The sequence below is a fragment of the Sus scrofa genome, chromosome 3 (assembly GCF_054392235.1).
Source record: "Sus scrofa isolate SSC_HxYL_T2T_F1_AM1 chromosome 3, Sscrofa_HxYL_maternal_Yorkshire_Landrace_v2.0, whole genome shotgun sequence".
Lineage (NCBI taxonomy): Eukaryota > Metazoa > Chordata > Mammalia > Artiodactyla > Suidae > Sus > Sus scrofa.
In genome coordinates this window covers 104,001,616-104,017,415 of record NC_139385.1, presented here as the reverse complement: position 1 = coordinate 104,017,415, position 15,800 = coordinate 104,001,616, and the positions used below count along the sequence as shown (strand labels likewise).

At 38.6% G+C, this 15,800-nt stretch overlaps 1 long non-coding RNA gene and 1 pseudogene across 9 annotated transcripts in view; both read left to right on the top strand.

Moving 5' to 3' along the window:
* Positions 1-15,800, top strand: part of LOC146404815 (uncharacterized) — a 779,473-nt gene that overhangs the window by 134,969 nt on the left and 628,704 nt on the right. The gene's annotated exons all lie outside the window — the stretch shown is intronic.
* On the top strand, positions 2,517-3,034 carry LOC146404816 (microtubule-associated protein 1 light chain 3 beta pseudogene; annotated as a pseudogene).

The following is a 15,800-nucleotide window of genomic DNA, read 5'->3' as shown; positions in this document are numbered from 1 at the left end:
GAGGTTTTATTCCCCCAAACCAACAAAAATGCAAAATGGCAGCAACTGTTCTTGGCACCTCACCCCCCAACACATACACTATTCCATAGGCACACCCAGCTAGTAGGAGACTCTTTCTTGGGGTTAGACCCTTAAGCTGTCAATCAACCACAGAATTACTATCCACGTTCCCATGGATTTTAGCACAATGAGATGTTGTTTTGTTTTATCTGAGTGTAGTTGTTTTGTCTTTATTGGAATTGTATTTCCCTAAAAGCAGCCTGGATTAGTGAGCAGGGGACAATGACAAGGAACCACACTAAACTGGGTAATCCTGTTGAGGAACTGTGTTTGATTCCCAGTTTTCCTGCCCCAACATCCCTGGCCCCATTGACCATCTTGTTAATATTTATAGTTGCAGCTTTCTGCTCCAGTAGAAAAAGCCAGAGTGTTCACAAATTGCCTCATAAAAGAAACTCAATTTAGAAAGTCTTATTCACTAAGGATTTATTAGCTCTTCACACTCGGGAAGCGTAGAATTTTATTTCGACTGAAGAGTTAGTCTTATGCACCCAAACCAGCTGAATAATTCCATCCTGGAGACAGCAGGCAGTTGGAGGCAAGAGCTTTTCATCTGCTAGCAACTTCTCCTTTGGTTATGGTCTCTGGGTGGATGGGTGTACATATGTGTTAAAGGGGAGGGTCCTTTTTCTCCAGGGTGCAGCCATTCAGGTATGCCACACCATACAGACTGAATCAAAAGCTCTAAGTTTAATTACTTAATTTAATAGATGGTGGGGGTGGGGCAGACATCTCTACAAATTCATTGTCCAAGAATATGAACAGTGAAATGTACAGATAGTGTAAGCTCTATGTGTGGACAGAGGGAGAGTGGAACAGTGAAGAAAAGTCCTACCTGAAGAATTAAATACCAGTAGGAGACAACCTTGTCAAGGTGATGTCAAGTGTCCAGATGAGTAACTATGAGCTGGATGGCATAATGAGTAAGCAAGGTGTTAGGAGGAGGACTGGTTAGAGTGCACTGGGCTGGTCAAGGAAGTCTCCATGGAAAGTGAAATTTTAATGGCCTGAAAGCATGAGTTTTACTTGGACAGGCAAAGAGGAAGAGAAACACTTGAAGTGAGGACAATTAAAAAGATCTCTCTTTGCTTTAGATTTCATCCAGGACTAGTCTTCCATTGAAAGGGAGAACGAGTATAATTTCAGAACTGTACTCAGTTTTAGTTGTAAATGCCCACACATATACAAAGTATTTGGAACATAAGGAAGGGTAATTATCTAAAACATGTCTTTCTTTTACTCACTCCCCCACCAAAGGCTAAGAACAGAGTAACTTAGGCATGTAGGGAGAAATTAAAATTGGAAGTTATATGGTACCAAAAGTACTATCCAGAGCAATTAGATAAGAAAAAACGAAATGAATCACAGATTGAAAAGGAAGAAGCAAAACTGTCACTATCTGCAAATGACACAGGTAGAAAACCCTAAAGACTCTATCAAAAACCTGCTAAAATAAACACATTTAGTAAAGTTTTAGGATATAGAACTGATGAACCAATATCTGTTTATTTTTGTGCACCAGTGATGAAATATCATAGAAATTAAAACAATCCCATTTACAATTATATCAAAGCATGAAATACCTAGGAGTAAATTGAACCAAGGAAGTGGAAGACTGGTATGTTGACAATGCCAGGGCATTAGTGAAATAAATTGAAGACAAGTAGATGGAAAGATAGTCGTGCTCATGGATGGGAAGAATTAAAATTGTTAAAATGTCCATACTACCCAAGCAATCTACAAATTCAATGCAATCCTTATCAAAATTCCAATGGAATTTTTCACAGAAATAGAACAAACCTAAAATTTGTATGAAACCATAAAAGATCTCCAATAGCCAAAGCAGTCTTGAAAAAGAAGAACATAGCTGGAGGTATCACATTCCTTGATTTCTAAGCATATTACAAAGCTATATTAATTAATATAGTATGGTATTGGCATAAAAACAGACATATAGATGAATGGAACAGAAGAGTCAGTCCAGAAATAAACAAAGGATATACAGTGGGGAAAAGAATATACAGGAATATACAATGGGGAATATAACTTCTTCAATAAATGGTACTGGAGAAATTGGACAGCCACATGCAGAGAGTGAAACTGGACCACTATATTACACCGTAAACAAAAATGAGCTCAAAATGGATTAAAGACATGAACATAAGACTGAAACCATAAAACTACTGGAAGAAAACATAGGTGGTAAGCTCCTTGACATAGGTATTGGGTGATGATCTTTTCTGAATCTAATACCCAATACAAAAGCAGCAAAAGTGAAAAATAAGAGTGGTTACATCAAACTAAAAAGCTTCTGCATAGCAAAGGAGATCAACAAAATTAAAAGAAACTACCGAATTAAAAATATTTGTAAATCACATATCTGATAAAGGGCTAATATCCAAAATATGTAAATCACATGACTCAATAGCAAAAAAAATAAGCAGTCCAACTAAAAAATGGGTAGGGGTGGTAGCAGTGGTGGCAGCTCCGACACCTGCTGCGACTTGCCGTCGGAGAAAACCTTCAAACAGTGCTGAACCTTCGAACAGAGAGTAGAAGATGTCCGGCTTATCCGAGAGCAGCATTCTACCAAAATCCCAGTAATAACAGAACGATTCAAAGGTGAGAAGCAGCTTCCGGTCCTGGATAAAACAAAATTCCTGGTGCCTGATCATGTCAAGATGAGTGAGCTCATCAAGATAATTAGAAGCGCTTACAGCTCAATGCTAACCAAGCCTTCTTCCTGTTAGTGAACGGACATGGCATGGTGAGGTGTACCAAAGCGAGAAGGATGAAGATGGATTCCTGTACATGGTATATGCCTCTCAGGAGACTTTTGGAATGAAATTGTCCGTGTAAGACTAGAAAAATGTATCTGTGCTAGAATTTTTTAAACCTTTACCAAGGAATAAAAAAGGGGTGTTACCAACTGAGATTTATCAGCTCATCTAATCACAGATCATCCAAACAGTAGTTTTCCTCTCTAGGAGTTTTAGGAAGTTGTTTTCGTACTTTACGCAGAAAAAAGGAGCTCCGAATGAGCACATTCAGCTTTGGAAAACTTTATTACTTAACCTAGGCTGTTTTGTTTTTACATATATAAGTTTCAAAATAAAATACTTTGCATTCTAAGTTGCCAATAAAATAGATCTTCAAGTTATTTTTAATGCTCTTTTCCCAAAAGGAACTTAGAATTTGAGCATTCAGAGGGACAGTTAAGTCTTGTCTCTAGGTTCATAGAACCTGCTAACTTTTTACGGAAGGGTTTCTACTCAAGTAGAAAATCTTCTTAAGAGGATCTTTAAGCATAAGTTGTCAGGCATGGCCACGTCCATCCCAGTGTATTTGCCATAATAGTTGGAAAAAGGGTGAATTGGGGGTACACAGGAAATTATAAGCCTGAACTGCTGTCCAGGGTTCCTGATCTGCTAATAAGTGTATTCCAGGTCAGCACTCATGAGGAAGTTCTCATTTTGTTACTTCTCTAGACAGTACGTGCAAAAACACCACTGCTCAACAGGAACCTTGAATAATTGATAATTTTGGTCAAGTTTCTCCAAAGGCCTAGAGAAAGAAGGGCATTTCTTCTGTTTTGGATATTCTCTTCAGAGTCAAGATATTGCCTGCTTTGGTCAACGCCAAGCAGTTACATCAGTTTCATTCTTTAGGACAGAGGTGGGAAACCACAGGATTCAGATGTCACTTCCTCTACCTTCTGGCTGAAAGTGTCTTATGTTAAGTGTGTGACTAAAATATGTAATTAAACACTTTTAAGAGTATCTCGGTTATCACTGTTTGGTCAAGCAACCATCAGAATTTCCCCATTCTATGTGCATGTCACTTTGGAAAACAGCAAAAGGAAAAACATGTTCTTTTATGGATATTAATGGCAAAAGTTAAACATGTTCAAAAGTCCAACTAGAATAAATAGCCAGTGCTTCCTGCTACCTGAAAGAAAAAAAAAAATGGGTAGGGGATCTGAATGGACGTTTTATCCAATGAAGATGTACAGATGGCCAATAGGCACATAAAAAGATGCCTGAAATTCTTATCTGGGAAATGCAAATCAAGACTATAGTGAGATATCACCTCATACCTGTTAGAATGGCCATCATCAAAAAGATTAGAAAAAGCAAATGCAGGCAAGGATGTGGAGAAAAGGGGACCCTTATGTGCTATTGGTGGGATGGTAAATTGGTGTAACTGCTGTGGAAAACAGTATGGAGCTTTTTAAAAGAACTAATAATAGAACTACTATATCATCTAACAATTCTATTCCCCAGTGTCTTATCCAGAGAAAATGAAAACACTAATTCAAAAAGATATGCACCCTTATGTTTATTACAGTATTATTTACCATAGCCAAGTATGGAAACATTCATCAATGGATGAATGGATAAAGAGATTGTGATACACATACGCACACCCATACATATACAATAGAATGTTATTCAGACATAAAAAAGAATGAAATCTTGGGAGTTCCCATCGTGGCGCAGTGGTTAACGAATCCGACTAGGAACCATGAGGTTGCGGGTTTGGTCCCTGCCCTTGCTCAGTGGGTTAACGATCTGGCGTTGCTGTGAGCTGTGGTGTAGGTTGCAGACGCGGCTTGAATCCCGCGTTGCTGTGGCTCTGGCGTAGGCCGGTGGCTACAGCTCCGATTCAACCCCTGGCCTGGGAACCTCCATATGCCGCGGGAGCGGCCCAAGAAGTAGCAAAAAGACAAGAAAAAAAAAAAAAGAATGAAATCTTGCCATTGTGACAAAATGAATGGCTAATAAGGGCAATGTGCTAAGTTGTAAAATAAGTCAGAGAAAGACAAATACCTAATGATTTTATACATAGAATCTTAAAAAAAAAAAAAGCTCATAGACACAGAGAATAGATGGGTGGTTTTCAGGGATGGGGAATAGGAAAAAGGAGTGACTTGTTTTTGTTTTTAAGTTTAAATACATTTTTTGAAATGAGAGTTAATTTCGAAGGCGTTCCTGTCGTGGCCTAGTGGAAATGAATCCAACTAGGAACCATGAGGTTACCGGTTTGATCCCTGGCCTCACTCAGTGGGTTAAGGATCCAGTGTTGCTGTGAGCTGTGGTGTAGTTCACAGACGTGGCTTGGATCTGGCATTGCTGTGGCTCTGGCATAGGCCGGCAGCAATAGCTCCAATTAGACCCCTAGCCTGGAAACCTTCACATGCCGTAGGTGCAGCCCTAAAAAAACAAAAGGCAAAAAAAAAAAGAGCTAATTTTGAAAGTACATAAAGAAAAAATAGCATTCAGTAGAGGCCTAACAATAACTTCTTAGATTCTTCAAAGGGCATATGTTTCCAGATAATGAAATCTACTTTATAAAGCCCAAACCAAATTTTGACCATTTATTTTGTCTATTTCGCATTGTATATTTTTAATCAAGATATTATAAATACTCTTACCGAGGCCAACAATAGAAATGAACAAATTTGTATCCATCCTTTCCACCATCCTAATGCTGAAGCTATGAGAAATGTCCCACAATCAGCCATTGTCACCACAAAGAGAAAAGTCAAAAAAGAGATGAGGTAAAGGAATTCTGAAATAGCTATATAGAATACACTTCTGGAGAACCTACTAAAGAATTGTCAGTTATGTATGTATTTAGTAATAAACATGGCAGGTGTCTCTTACATTTTTTTTTGGGGGGGGGAGGGTTTCAACAACTTGAAAAACATCTGCAAATATGGGAGAGGGATACAAGACCTCCCAGGACGAAAGACAGGAGCTGGCACAGAGCCTGTGACTACCACCCTGTAGGAGAGGCCGCAGGGACATCTTCTGGGCAGGAATTATTTTGAGTTACAGTTATGAAATTTGAGGTTTTTCTGAGGCAAAGCAGGAAAGGGGAAGAACAAAGATGGAAGGAGGGAGCACTGCTCAAAACTGGCACTCTGAGAAGTTCCTGGAAAAGGGAAGAACAAGTGGAAGCTGCTCAGTGTAGAAGCAGTTTTCCATCTCAACTATGGTACCATAGAATAATCCATAACAAGATTAGGCAAAAAACAAAATCAATATCAAAATTAGGGATATCAAGAAAAGCTTAAAAGATGTATTTTTTTCTGTTGAAGTCAGAGAAGGATATTAGATTCCTCTAAAAGTTGGTCTCAATGGGATGAATACATTCGGAAGATTGAGGTACTAACTTCCAGTTACAAAGTCAGTGGTGAGTATGAAATGCCCAGTGTGGGGAAGATAGTAACAATGTAATATCTTTGTACAGTTAAAAAAGAAGGAAAAAATTGGTCAGTAGTACATTGACCTATAAAGGGGGAGTGCTGGATGCCCACTTGGGGAGGAGGGAGTAGACCTCTCCTTGGGGCCCCTCTTCTGGGGCTTACTGTGTAAGATGCTTTTAGCCACTGTATTGTCTGGTCATCACAGCTCTGGTGAGATATTCTATTTTATTTTAGGGGAGAAATGGAGTCTCAGATTGGGAAATTTGCTTATAGTCTCATAGCTTTTCAGTACCTGAGGAAGGATTCAAACCTGCTCCTTAGGCTATTATAAATTTCTTCCATCACTTATGTAAAAAACTTGTTTTTCAGGTGTTCCCATCATGGCTCAGTGGTTAACAAATCCAACTAGGAACCATGAGGTTGCGGGTTCGATCCCTGGCTTTGCTCAATGGGTTAAGGATTCAGCGTTGCCATGAGCTGTGGTGTAGGTTGCAGTCTTGGCTTGGATCTGGCGTTGCTGTGGCTCTGGCATAGGCTGGCAGCTGCAGCTCTGATTCAACCCCAAGCCTGGAAATCTCCATATGCCGTGGGCGTGGCCATAGAAAAGACAAAAAAAAAAAAAAAGACAAAAATAAAAACTTGTTTTTCAGTACTGCCCATCTCAAAGGTTTTGTTACTGTTGACCTGCTTTCTGTGGGTCTCCTGCTGGGCTTCATGAAATAAAACCATCTGTGGACAGGTACTGGCTTGGTTTAATGTGAAAGATTAGTGTCTGTGCCATTCACTATTTAATAAAAATTTTCCAAGGATGGGAGGATGAGCTGTGATATTTCATATACAGTGCCTTGCACATAAGAATTCAATAACCGTTATCTATCATGACGATAATGATGATGGTAATGAAGATGATTAAACAGTCTCTGCCCAAAAGAATTTCCTCTGACAGACCATTGATTTCTGCAAAAGAATTGGCCTAATAGGATAGAGATTGTCATCTCCACATCATTAATTATGAAGCATTTATGAAATGGAATGGGGAAAAATGCTCTGGAGCCCAGAGCTTAACCTCTTGTTCTATTGCCTCCTTACGATGCTCCAGGGCCCTTGCCCTATTTAATAGGGGATGAGGTAAGTTTTGCATTTTTTTTTTTTGAGTCATTGAGACACATGAGAGATTTCTTCTCAGAGATGAATGATCTTGTGGATGTTTTTCTTTAGGAATATTCCCTGTCTCTTCTGCTGAATGATGGGTGTCCTTCTAGCTAGCAATGCTCTAGCTCTCCTTTTACATATTCTGGCCCATCTTCCCTTGATCTTCCCTCTCTTTCATTCCCTTTGTGAAGACAGAATACTATCCATGGTGAAGACCTTCAGCTGGGCCTGAGGGAAGGAGAGAGGTCATCATCTTTTGGCCTTGACTTTCACAAAAGACCACCAGATGGGGACTTAATCACCAAATAGATGGTACCAATAGTAATTGCTAGAGGACTTCAGAGGAGGAGCAGGAGGTATGTATGACCTGGGGTGGTCAAGTAGGCTTCTTGGAGAACATGGGCCCTGAGCTGGTGGGGCCTGAACTGGTCCTGAAAGCCAGGCTGCTTTGAATTGAACCTCAGCTCTGCTACTTAGTAGTTATGTGACCTTAGTAGGTTTTTCACTCTTTCTGTGTCTTAGTTTCCTCATTTGTAAAATAGGAATAGCCCATTGGATGGTTGTGAGGTTAAATGAGTTGGTACATCAAGTACTGAGAACAGGAAAAGTTCAGTAAGTATTGGCTGTTTTTGCTGAAGACTAGGGGAGTGGATAGTCATAGAGAAGCCAGATATCAGAGGTGAGAGAGAAAATTCAGGTCAAATTTATGTTCCCTTCCAGCCAAGGCAGGAGGCCTGACTCTTCCTGTTTCACTGGTAGCGCAGCTGAGGACAAAATGTTTATCATTTGTCTTTCCTGAAGGCATAATCGGCTCCTTAGGTGGCTGCAATGTGGAAAAACATTTTCTACACAGATTCATTTGCTCTTTGGGAATGTATTAGAGCCTAGAGAAATGCTGGCCCTGAGTGAGGACATTTTGGCTTCTATTAGAAGGCATACGTTGTTGGAAATTCAGAAGACTTGCCTGTTCATCTTCATTAGAAGTCATTCCCAAGCCCAGCTGTTGGTTTACATAGAGTTTATTGGGAAGACCTGGGTCCTGTTTTTGGGTTGGCATTTATTGATCATCTTCAGTGTGCCTTGTTTTTGCCTTTACAGAGCCCACAATTTATCTGGTGACACAGACAAGTAAAGTGGCAATTACACTGTAGTGTGATAAATGCTTTCGTGGGGAAGGGTAGGGCCCCATGGGAGTAAAATGGAGGGGACAGCTAATCTAGGATGGTGGAAGAAGGGACATTAAATTAAACCCCAAAGGAAGAGGAGAACTGAGCCTAGAGCAGTAGGGTTGGGGGTGAGGGAGCAGTAAGCTGCATGTAGCAGGCTTGCTAATATGCACCAAGGGTGATACTGTGTATGTGTGAGCCCATGTGCATGAGTGAAGGGGAAGGAAAAAAGGCGGGGGGGGGGGGGGGAGACAGTCGGGTGGTGAAGAGAGACCTGATCTGGATTAAGGAGAGGAATCCAGTTTTGGCAATATCTTCCTGGCTGACTTTGGGCAAGTCACTTACTTCATCTGTATAGAGCTTAATTTTTTCATCTGTGAAATGAAGATGATATTATAAATTTGGCCTATTTCTTAAGGTGATTTCATAATAATAGGTATGAAAGGGCTTAAAACATACAGTATTATGTACTTTTCAGGAATTATCACTGTCATCACATGATTTCATTTTGTAAGGCTGACTGTACTTCTTTCATAAATCCATTGTGCTTGGGTGTATGTGGAAGCAAGTGACTAGGAATTACTCTGATGAACAGTATCTTTAATTTTCCAAAGGCATTATTAGAAGCAGAGAAGTAGAGCACCTGGTTATGGTGGTGGACAAGGTTAGCCTATTAGCAGACAGAGTGAATGGCCATCTGTGCCGTCCATTCCTCCTGTCCCACAACCTTCCTCTACCCACCTGTGCCCAAAAGGTGGTGACTGACAGGATATTCAGAAAATGTGGAGAATTTGTCTAAGTGCCAGAACATCAATTCTTTTTTTTAAATTACTTGATGAATTTTATTACATTTATAGTTGTACAACAATCATCACAGCCAAATTTTATAGCATTTCCATCCCAAATCCTCAGCGCATCCCCCTGCCCCTCAACCTGTCTCATTTGAAAACCAAAAGTTTTTTTGAAGTCTGTGAGTCAGTATCTGTTCTGCAAATAAGTTCTTGTGTCCTTTTTTAGATTCCACATGTAAGTGATAGCATTTGATGTTTTGGTGTCTCATTGTCTGACTGACTTCACTTAGCATGATAATTTCTAGGTCCATCCATGTTGCTAAAAATGCCGTTATTTCTTTCCTTTTAATGGCTGAGTAATATTCCATTGTGTGTATGTACCACATCTTCTTTATCTACTCCTCTGTCAATGGACATTTAGGTTGTTTGCATGTCTTGGCTATTGAAAATAGTGCTGCAATGAACATCGGAGTATATGTGTCTTTGCGAGTCATGGTTTTCTCTGGATAGATGCCCAGGAGTGGGATTGCTGGATCAAATGGTAGTTCTAGTTTTAGTTTTCTGAGGACTCTCCATCCTGTTTTCCACAGTGGTTGCACCAATTTACACTCCCACCAACAGTGTACTAGGGTTCCTTTTTTTCCACACCCTCTCCAGCACTTATTGTTTGTAGACTTTTGGATGATGACCATTCTGGCTGGTGTAAGGTGGTACCTCGGAGTGGTTTTGATTTGCATTTCTCTAAGAATGAGTGATGTCGAACATCTTTTCATGTGTGTTTTGGCCATCTGCATGTCTTCTTTGGAGAATTGTCTGTTTAGATCTTCTGCCCATTTTTGGATGCGGTTGTTCATTTTTTTTTTTTTTTTTTTTTGGTATTGAGCTGCAGAAGGTGTTTATGAACTTTGGAGATTAATCCCTTGTCAGTTGCTTTATTTGCAAATATTTTCTCCCATTCTGTGGGTTGTCATTTCGTTTTGTTCCTTTGCTGTGCAGAAACTTTTAAGTTTAATTAAGTCCCATTTATTTATTTTTGTTTTTATTGTCATTACTCTAGGAGGTGGATCTGAGAAGATGTTGCTGTCATTTATATTGGAGAGTCAGAACATCAGTTCTTGCTATGGCTTTTCCATGACTGGTTTAGAGTGATTACTTGGTCAGATGGCACAGCCAATGGAGGGAATGGTTTGGACATTGGAACAATATGATATGGGGGTGGGGGCTTCTTACTCAGCAGAGAGGTGATGGGGAGGACTCCAGGGATAAGCTTCAGGCATTAGCCATGAGGGTGGCCACTTGGTGGTCTTGTAAGTCAAGAAATCGTCCATCCTAATCCTAGTTTCAAGGTCACTGTGTGACCTAGGCAGGTTACTCTTCCTTCTTGAAGCCTCAGTTTCTTTATAAGCTGCTGATGATAATAATGGTAGCAACTTCATAGAATTGTTGAAAGAATTATTAAAGAGTAAAATTAGGATATACAAATATAAAATGAATACGTCAAAGATTTTATAGAACCCATTAACTAAAAAAGGAAGTAGTAAGATGATACCACTGGCTTAAAGGGGAACTCAAAGAACCATATGTGATATAGGTGATAAGGAATGCCAAAATGAATTTTAAAATAGGTGGAAACTGAGTTTATACACAAGGTAATAATTAATTGCGTTCCACTGGACACATTTCATTTGCATTTCAATTGACAAGTTTATTTGCACTATTATCAGTTTTCCACATCTGACAGAGTTATAGAATAACTAAAAAAAAAGTCATAACCTAAATTATGCCTAGTTTTCTGTTGGAAAAAAATCTAGTAATCTTTTTGGTTCATTTCAAAGTCTTTCTCATACTTAATTAAATAGAGATAATGCATATAGAGTGCTTGGCAAAGAGTAAGTGCTCAGTAAATGCTAGCTATTATAAAAGTCAGTGAAATTAATAGTAATAATAAAAATCTTTTGCACTGCTGGCAGTTAGCACCCTGAAGTAAAGCTTTGGTCATGATAGCTCTTTTTCAGAAACTTTCAGTTATTCATCATTGTCTCTGAAATAAATTTTACTTTCAGCTGAACATTTAAGGTTCTCTGATCTGTCCCCACCAAACTTGCCGGTCTACTGCCTATACTTAACTCCCTGCAAAGTCTGTCCTGGTACCTGGTGAATTTCACCCTTAGGGATCAAGCTTTGTGAACACTGAAGACTTCTGGGTCTCTAAGCACTTCCTCTGAAAATGCAAATGCCATCAAGAGAGGACTTTTGCCTGGAGGTGATCTGACAACAACACAGTTGTCCAGAATGGCAAGTATATTAGTCTGCCTAGATTGCTGTAACAAAATACCAAAGGGTGGATGACATAAAACAATGGACTTTTACTTTCTCACACTTCAGAAGGCTTGAAGTCTATGATTAAGGTGTCAGTTGATTGAATTTCTGGTGAGAGTTCCCTTCCTGGCTTGCAGATAGCTGACCTCACATGGCTTTTCCTCTGTGCATAAGGAAGGAAGGAGAGAGCTTTGTTGACCCTTTCTCATAAGGACACTAGTCTTACTTGGTTAGAGCATCATCCTTATGATCAGTTTTAACGTTAAGTACCTCACTAAAGGCCCTATTTTCAAATACAGTTACACTGGGAGCTAGTGCTTCAATATATGAATTTTAAGGGACTACAATTTAGTCCATAACAGCAAGGTACAAGAAGACAGAAGGTGATTTTAAAAAAAAAAGGGGGAGACTGGGAAGGCTGATTGTCATCACTATGCCAAAAACCTGTTTTGCTGAATTTTCCTTGTAGTAAGCCCAGCTCTCACCAGGATGACTCTGCAACCTGGCTCCCAAATCTCAGAACACCAGTCCTAGCTGGCGAAGATGGTGGGTAGGTGGACTGGGTTCTTTCTTGCCATCTCTTGGCCTCTAGTGTGTGTGTGTCTCACTTAATCTAAAAACATAGGACAGCTGCCTACATCTGGCTGAGATTTTCACTGGGAAAGAAATACCAGTAGAAATGCTACTAGGCAACCACAAGTCTCTTCTCCAAGTCCGTGGGGAGTGGGAGGGATCGGGAGCTTGGGCTTATCAGACACAACCTAGAATAGATTTACAAGGAGATCCTGCTGAATAGCATTGAGAACTATGTCTAGATACTCATGTTGCAACAGAAGAAAGAGTGGGGGAAAAACTGTAATTGCAATGTATACATGTAAGGATAACCTGACCCCCTTGCTGTACAGTGGGAAAATAAATAAATAAATAAATAAAAAAATGCTACTAGGGTCTCTTTAAAGATTCTTAAGATTATGTGGTTTGTTTTTTGGGGGGTGGCTTAAACATAAGATTTTTCTTTGCTCATATATTTTGATTTTTTTTTTGTGGTGGGGACCAGACATGTTTGTTTCAAAGTGGTTCTTCTTTCATACCATTTTTTAGAGATTTTGTAGGACACAATTGGGCTTAATCACAGCAGTCTAGCTAATATTCACACTAATAGATGAAAAAAATTACAAAATATACATAGGGCTTTTGGGTAGCCAAGCACCTGTGGTTAGTTGATGAAGTTTTCATCTTGGGAAAAGTATTGTTTTCCAAGCATGTTGTAAGCCAAACTCAATGACCAATGTTTGCATGAAGACATTTGGATAATTTTGGGAGCAATTTTAGGGTAGGCGCACTTACATGAAATTTTTTGCTGAGTAGATAACAGTTCCTATTGTTATGGTTTATTTTTTGGAAACCAACTTGGCTGAGAGTATTTATTTGCACATACATAAGTTGAGGAAGGGAGACATGGTGAAAGATGAGGAGTGGGGTGGCGAAGGTGACCTGGTAGGTTTGTAGCCTAACAGACTAGACCTTGTCACTCATTAGATCTACATTGGGTAAGTCCCTTAATTTTTTAGGCCGTAGTTCTGTTATCTATAAAATAATGTTGATGGCCTGTTAGGTTTAGTTTTAGCTGCTGTGACAAACTCCACAATTCTGGTGGCGTAATACAATAGAAATAAAGACATTTTGAGATGAAAATAATTTTGAATGAATTTTTATTTTTAAAAAATTTTTATGCAATAAGCATGTTGAAAAATGCACACATCAAAATCTTGTAGCTTAGTTATTAGAAGTGAGCACTAATATAACCATTAACCCTGACCATTCACCTCTCAAAATTCCTCAAAGCAACCATGATTCTAATACCCTAAATTAATTTTGTGTATCTTTATACTTTATATTAATGGAAACATAAGGTATGTATATCTTTGTGTTTGGCTACAGGAGATTCAAGTATGAGATTAATATTTTTGTAGCATGTAGCTATAATTCACTAATTATGATTCCTTTATTATGTTAATTGTGTGAATCAAAATTTATCCATTTCTTGGTTATTATGAATAATACTGCTATGAACATTTGTGTACATTCTTTAAAAAATTTTTATTGACATATGGTTGATTTACAATACTAGTTTCAGGTGTATAACATAGTGATTCAATATTTTTATAGATTATTCCATTTAAAGTTATTACAAAATAATGCCTATATTCCCTGTGCTATACAATATATCTTTGTTGCTTATTTATTTTATACACAGTAGTTTGTATCTCTTAATCTTATACCCCTATCTTACCCCTACCCCTTTTCTTCTTCCCACTGGAAACCAGTAATTCTGTGTGAGTCTGCTTTTGTTTTGTTACATATATTGATTTGTTTTATTTTTTAGATTCTACACTTAAGTGATGAGTATCTGATTTATTTCACTTAGCATACTAACTTATTAGTTATACTAACTTATAGTTATACTAACTGTTGCAAATGGCAGAATTTTATTCATTTCTCATGGCTGAGTAATACTCCCAATAATATCTTATAAAATATTATATTATATATGATAATTATATATAACTTTATCCATTCATCTGTTGATGAACACTTAGGTTGCTTCTGTATCTTGGCTCTTGTAATAATTCTGCTCTGAACATTTGGAGGTAGGCATCTTTTTTAAATGGTGTGTTAGTTTTCAGTGGATATATACCTAGGAGTTGAATTGCTGAATCACACATGGCTCTATTTTTAGTTTTTTTTAGAAACCTCCATACTGTTCTCCATAGTTGATGCATGAATTTACTTTCCCATCAACAGTGTAAGAGGGTTCCTTTTTCTCCACACCCTCTCCAGCATATATTTCTTGCAAACTTTTTGATAATAGCCATTATGAGAGGTGTGAGGTAATATTTCATTGTAGTTTTGATTTGCATTTATCTAATAATTTGCAATGTTGAAAATTTTCCTTTTTTTTTTTTTGGGGGGGGGGGTGGTTTAGAGCCACACATGTGGCATATGGAGGGTCCCAGGCTAAGGGTCCAGTTGGAGCTATAGCCACAGGCCTACGTCACAGCCACAGCAACTTGGGATCCGAGCCACATCTGTGACCTACAACACAACTCATGGCAACATTAGATCCTTAACCCACCGAACTTGGCCAGGGATCGAACACACGTCCTCATGGATACTAGCCAGGTTCATTGAACCACTGAGCCATGACAGTAACAACAATGTTGAACATTTTCCATGTGCCTGTGACCATCTGTATATATTCCATGAAAAAAATGTCTTTTCAGGTCTTCCACCCATTTAAAATTGTTTTTTATTTTTTATTTTTATTTTTTAAGATTTTATTTTACCTTTTTATATTTAATGATTTTTTATTTTTTTCCATTATAGCTGGTTTACAGTGTTCTGTCAGTTTTCTACTGTATAGCCAGGTGACCCAATCACACATGAATGTATACATTCTTTTTTCTCACATTATCATGCTCCATCATAAGTGACTAGATATAGTCCCCAGTGCTATACAGCAGGATCTCACTAGTTATCCATTCCAAAGGCAATAGTTTGCATTTATTAACCCCAGACTCCCAGTCCATCCCATTCCTCTCCCTCCCCTTGGCAACCACAAGTCTATTTTACATGTCCATGGTTTTCTTTTCTGTGGAAAGGTTCATTTGTACCATATATTAGATCCCAGATATGTGATGTGGTATATGGTATCTGTCTTTCTCTTTCTGACTTACTTCACTTAGTATGAGAGTCTCTAGTTCCATCCATGTTACTGCAAATGGCATTATTTTGTTCTTTTATATGGCTGAGTAATATTCCAATGTGTATATATACCACATTTTCTTAAACCATTCATCTGTTGATGGACATTTGGGTTGTTTCCATGTCTTGGCTATTGTAGATAGTGCTGCAGTGAACATAGGGGTGAATGCATCTTTTTGAATGAAAACTTTGTTGGGATATATGCTCAAGAGTGTGATTGTTGGGTCATATGGCAGTTCTATATTTATTTTTCTGAGGTACCTCCATACTGTTTTCCATAGTGGTTATACCAATTTACATTCCCCCCAATAGTGTAAGAGGGTTCCCTTTTTTCCA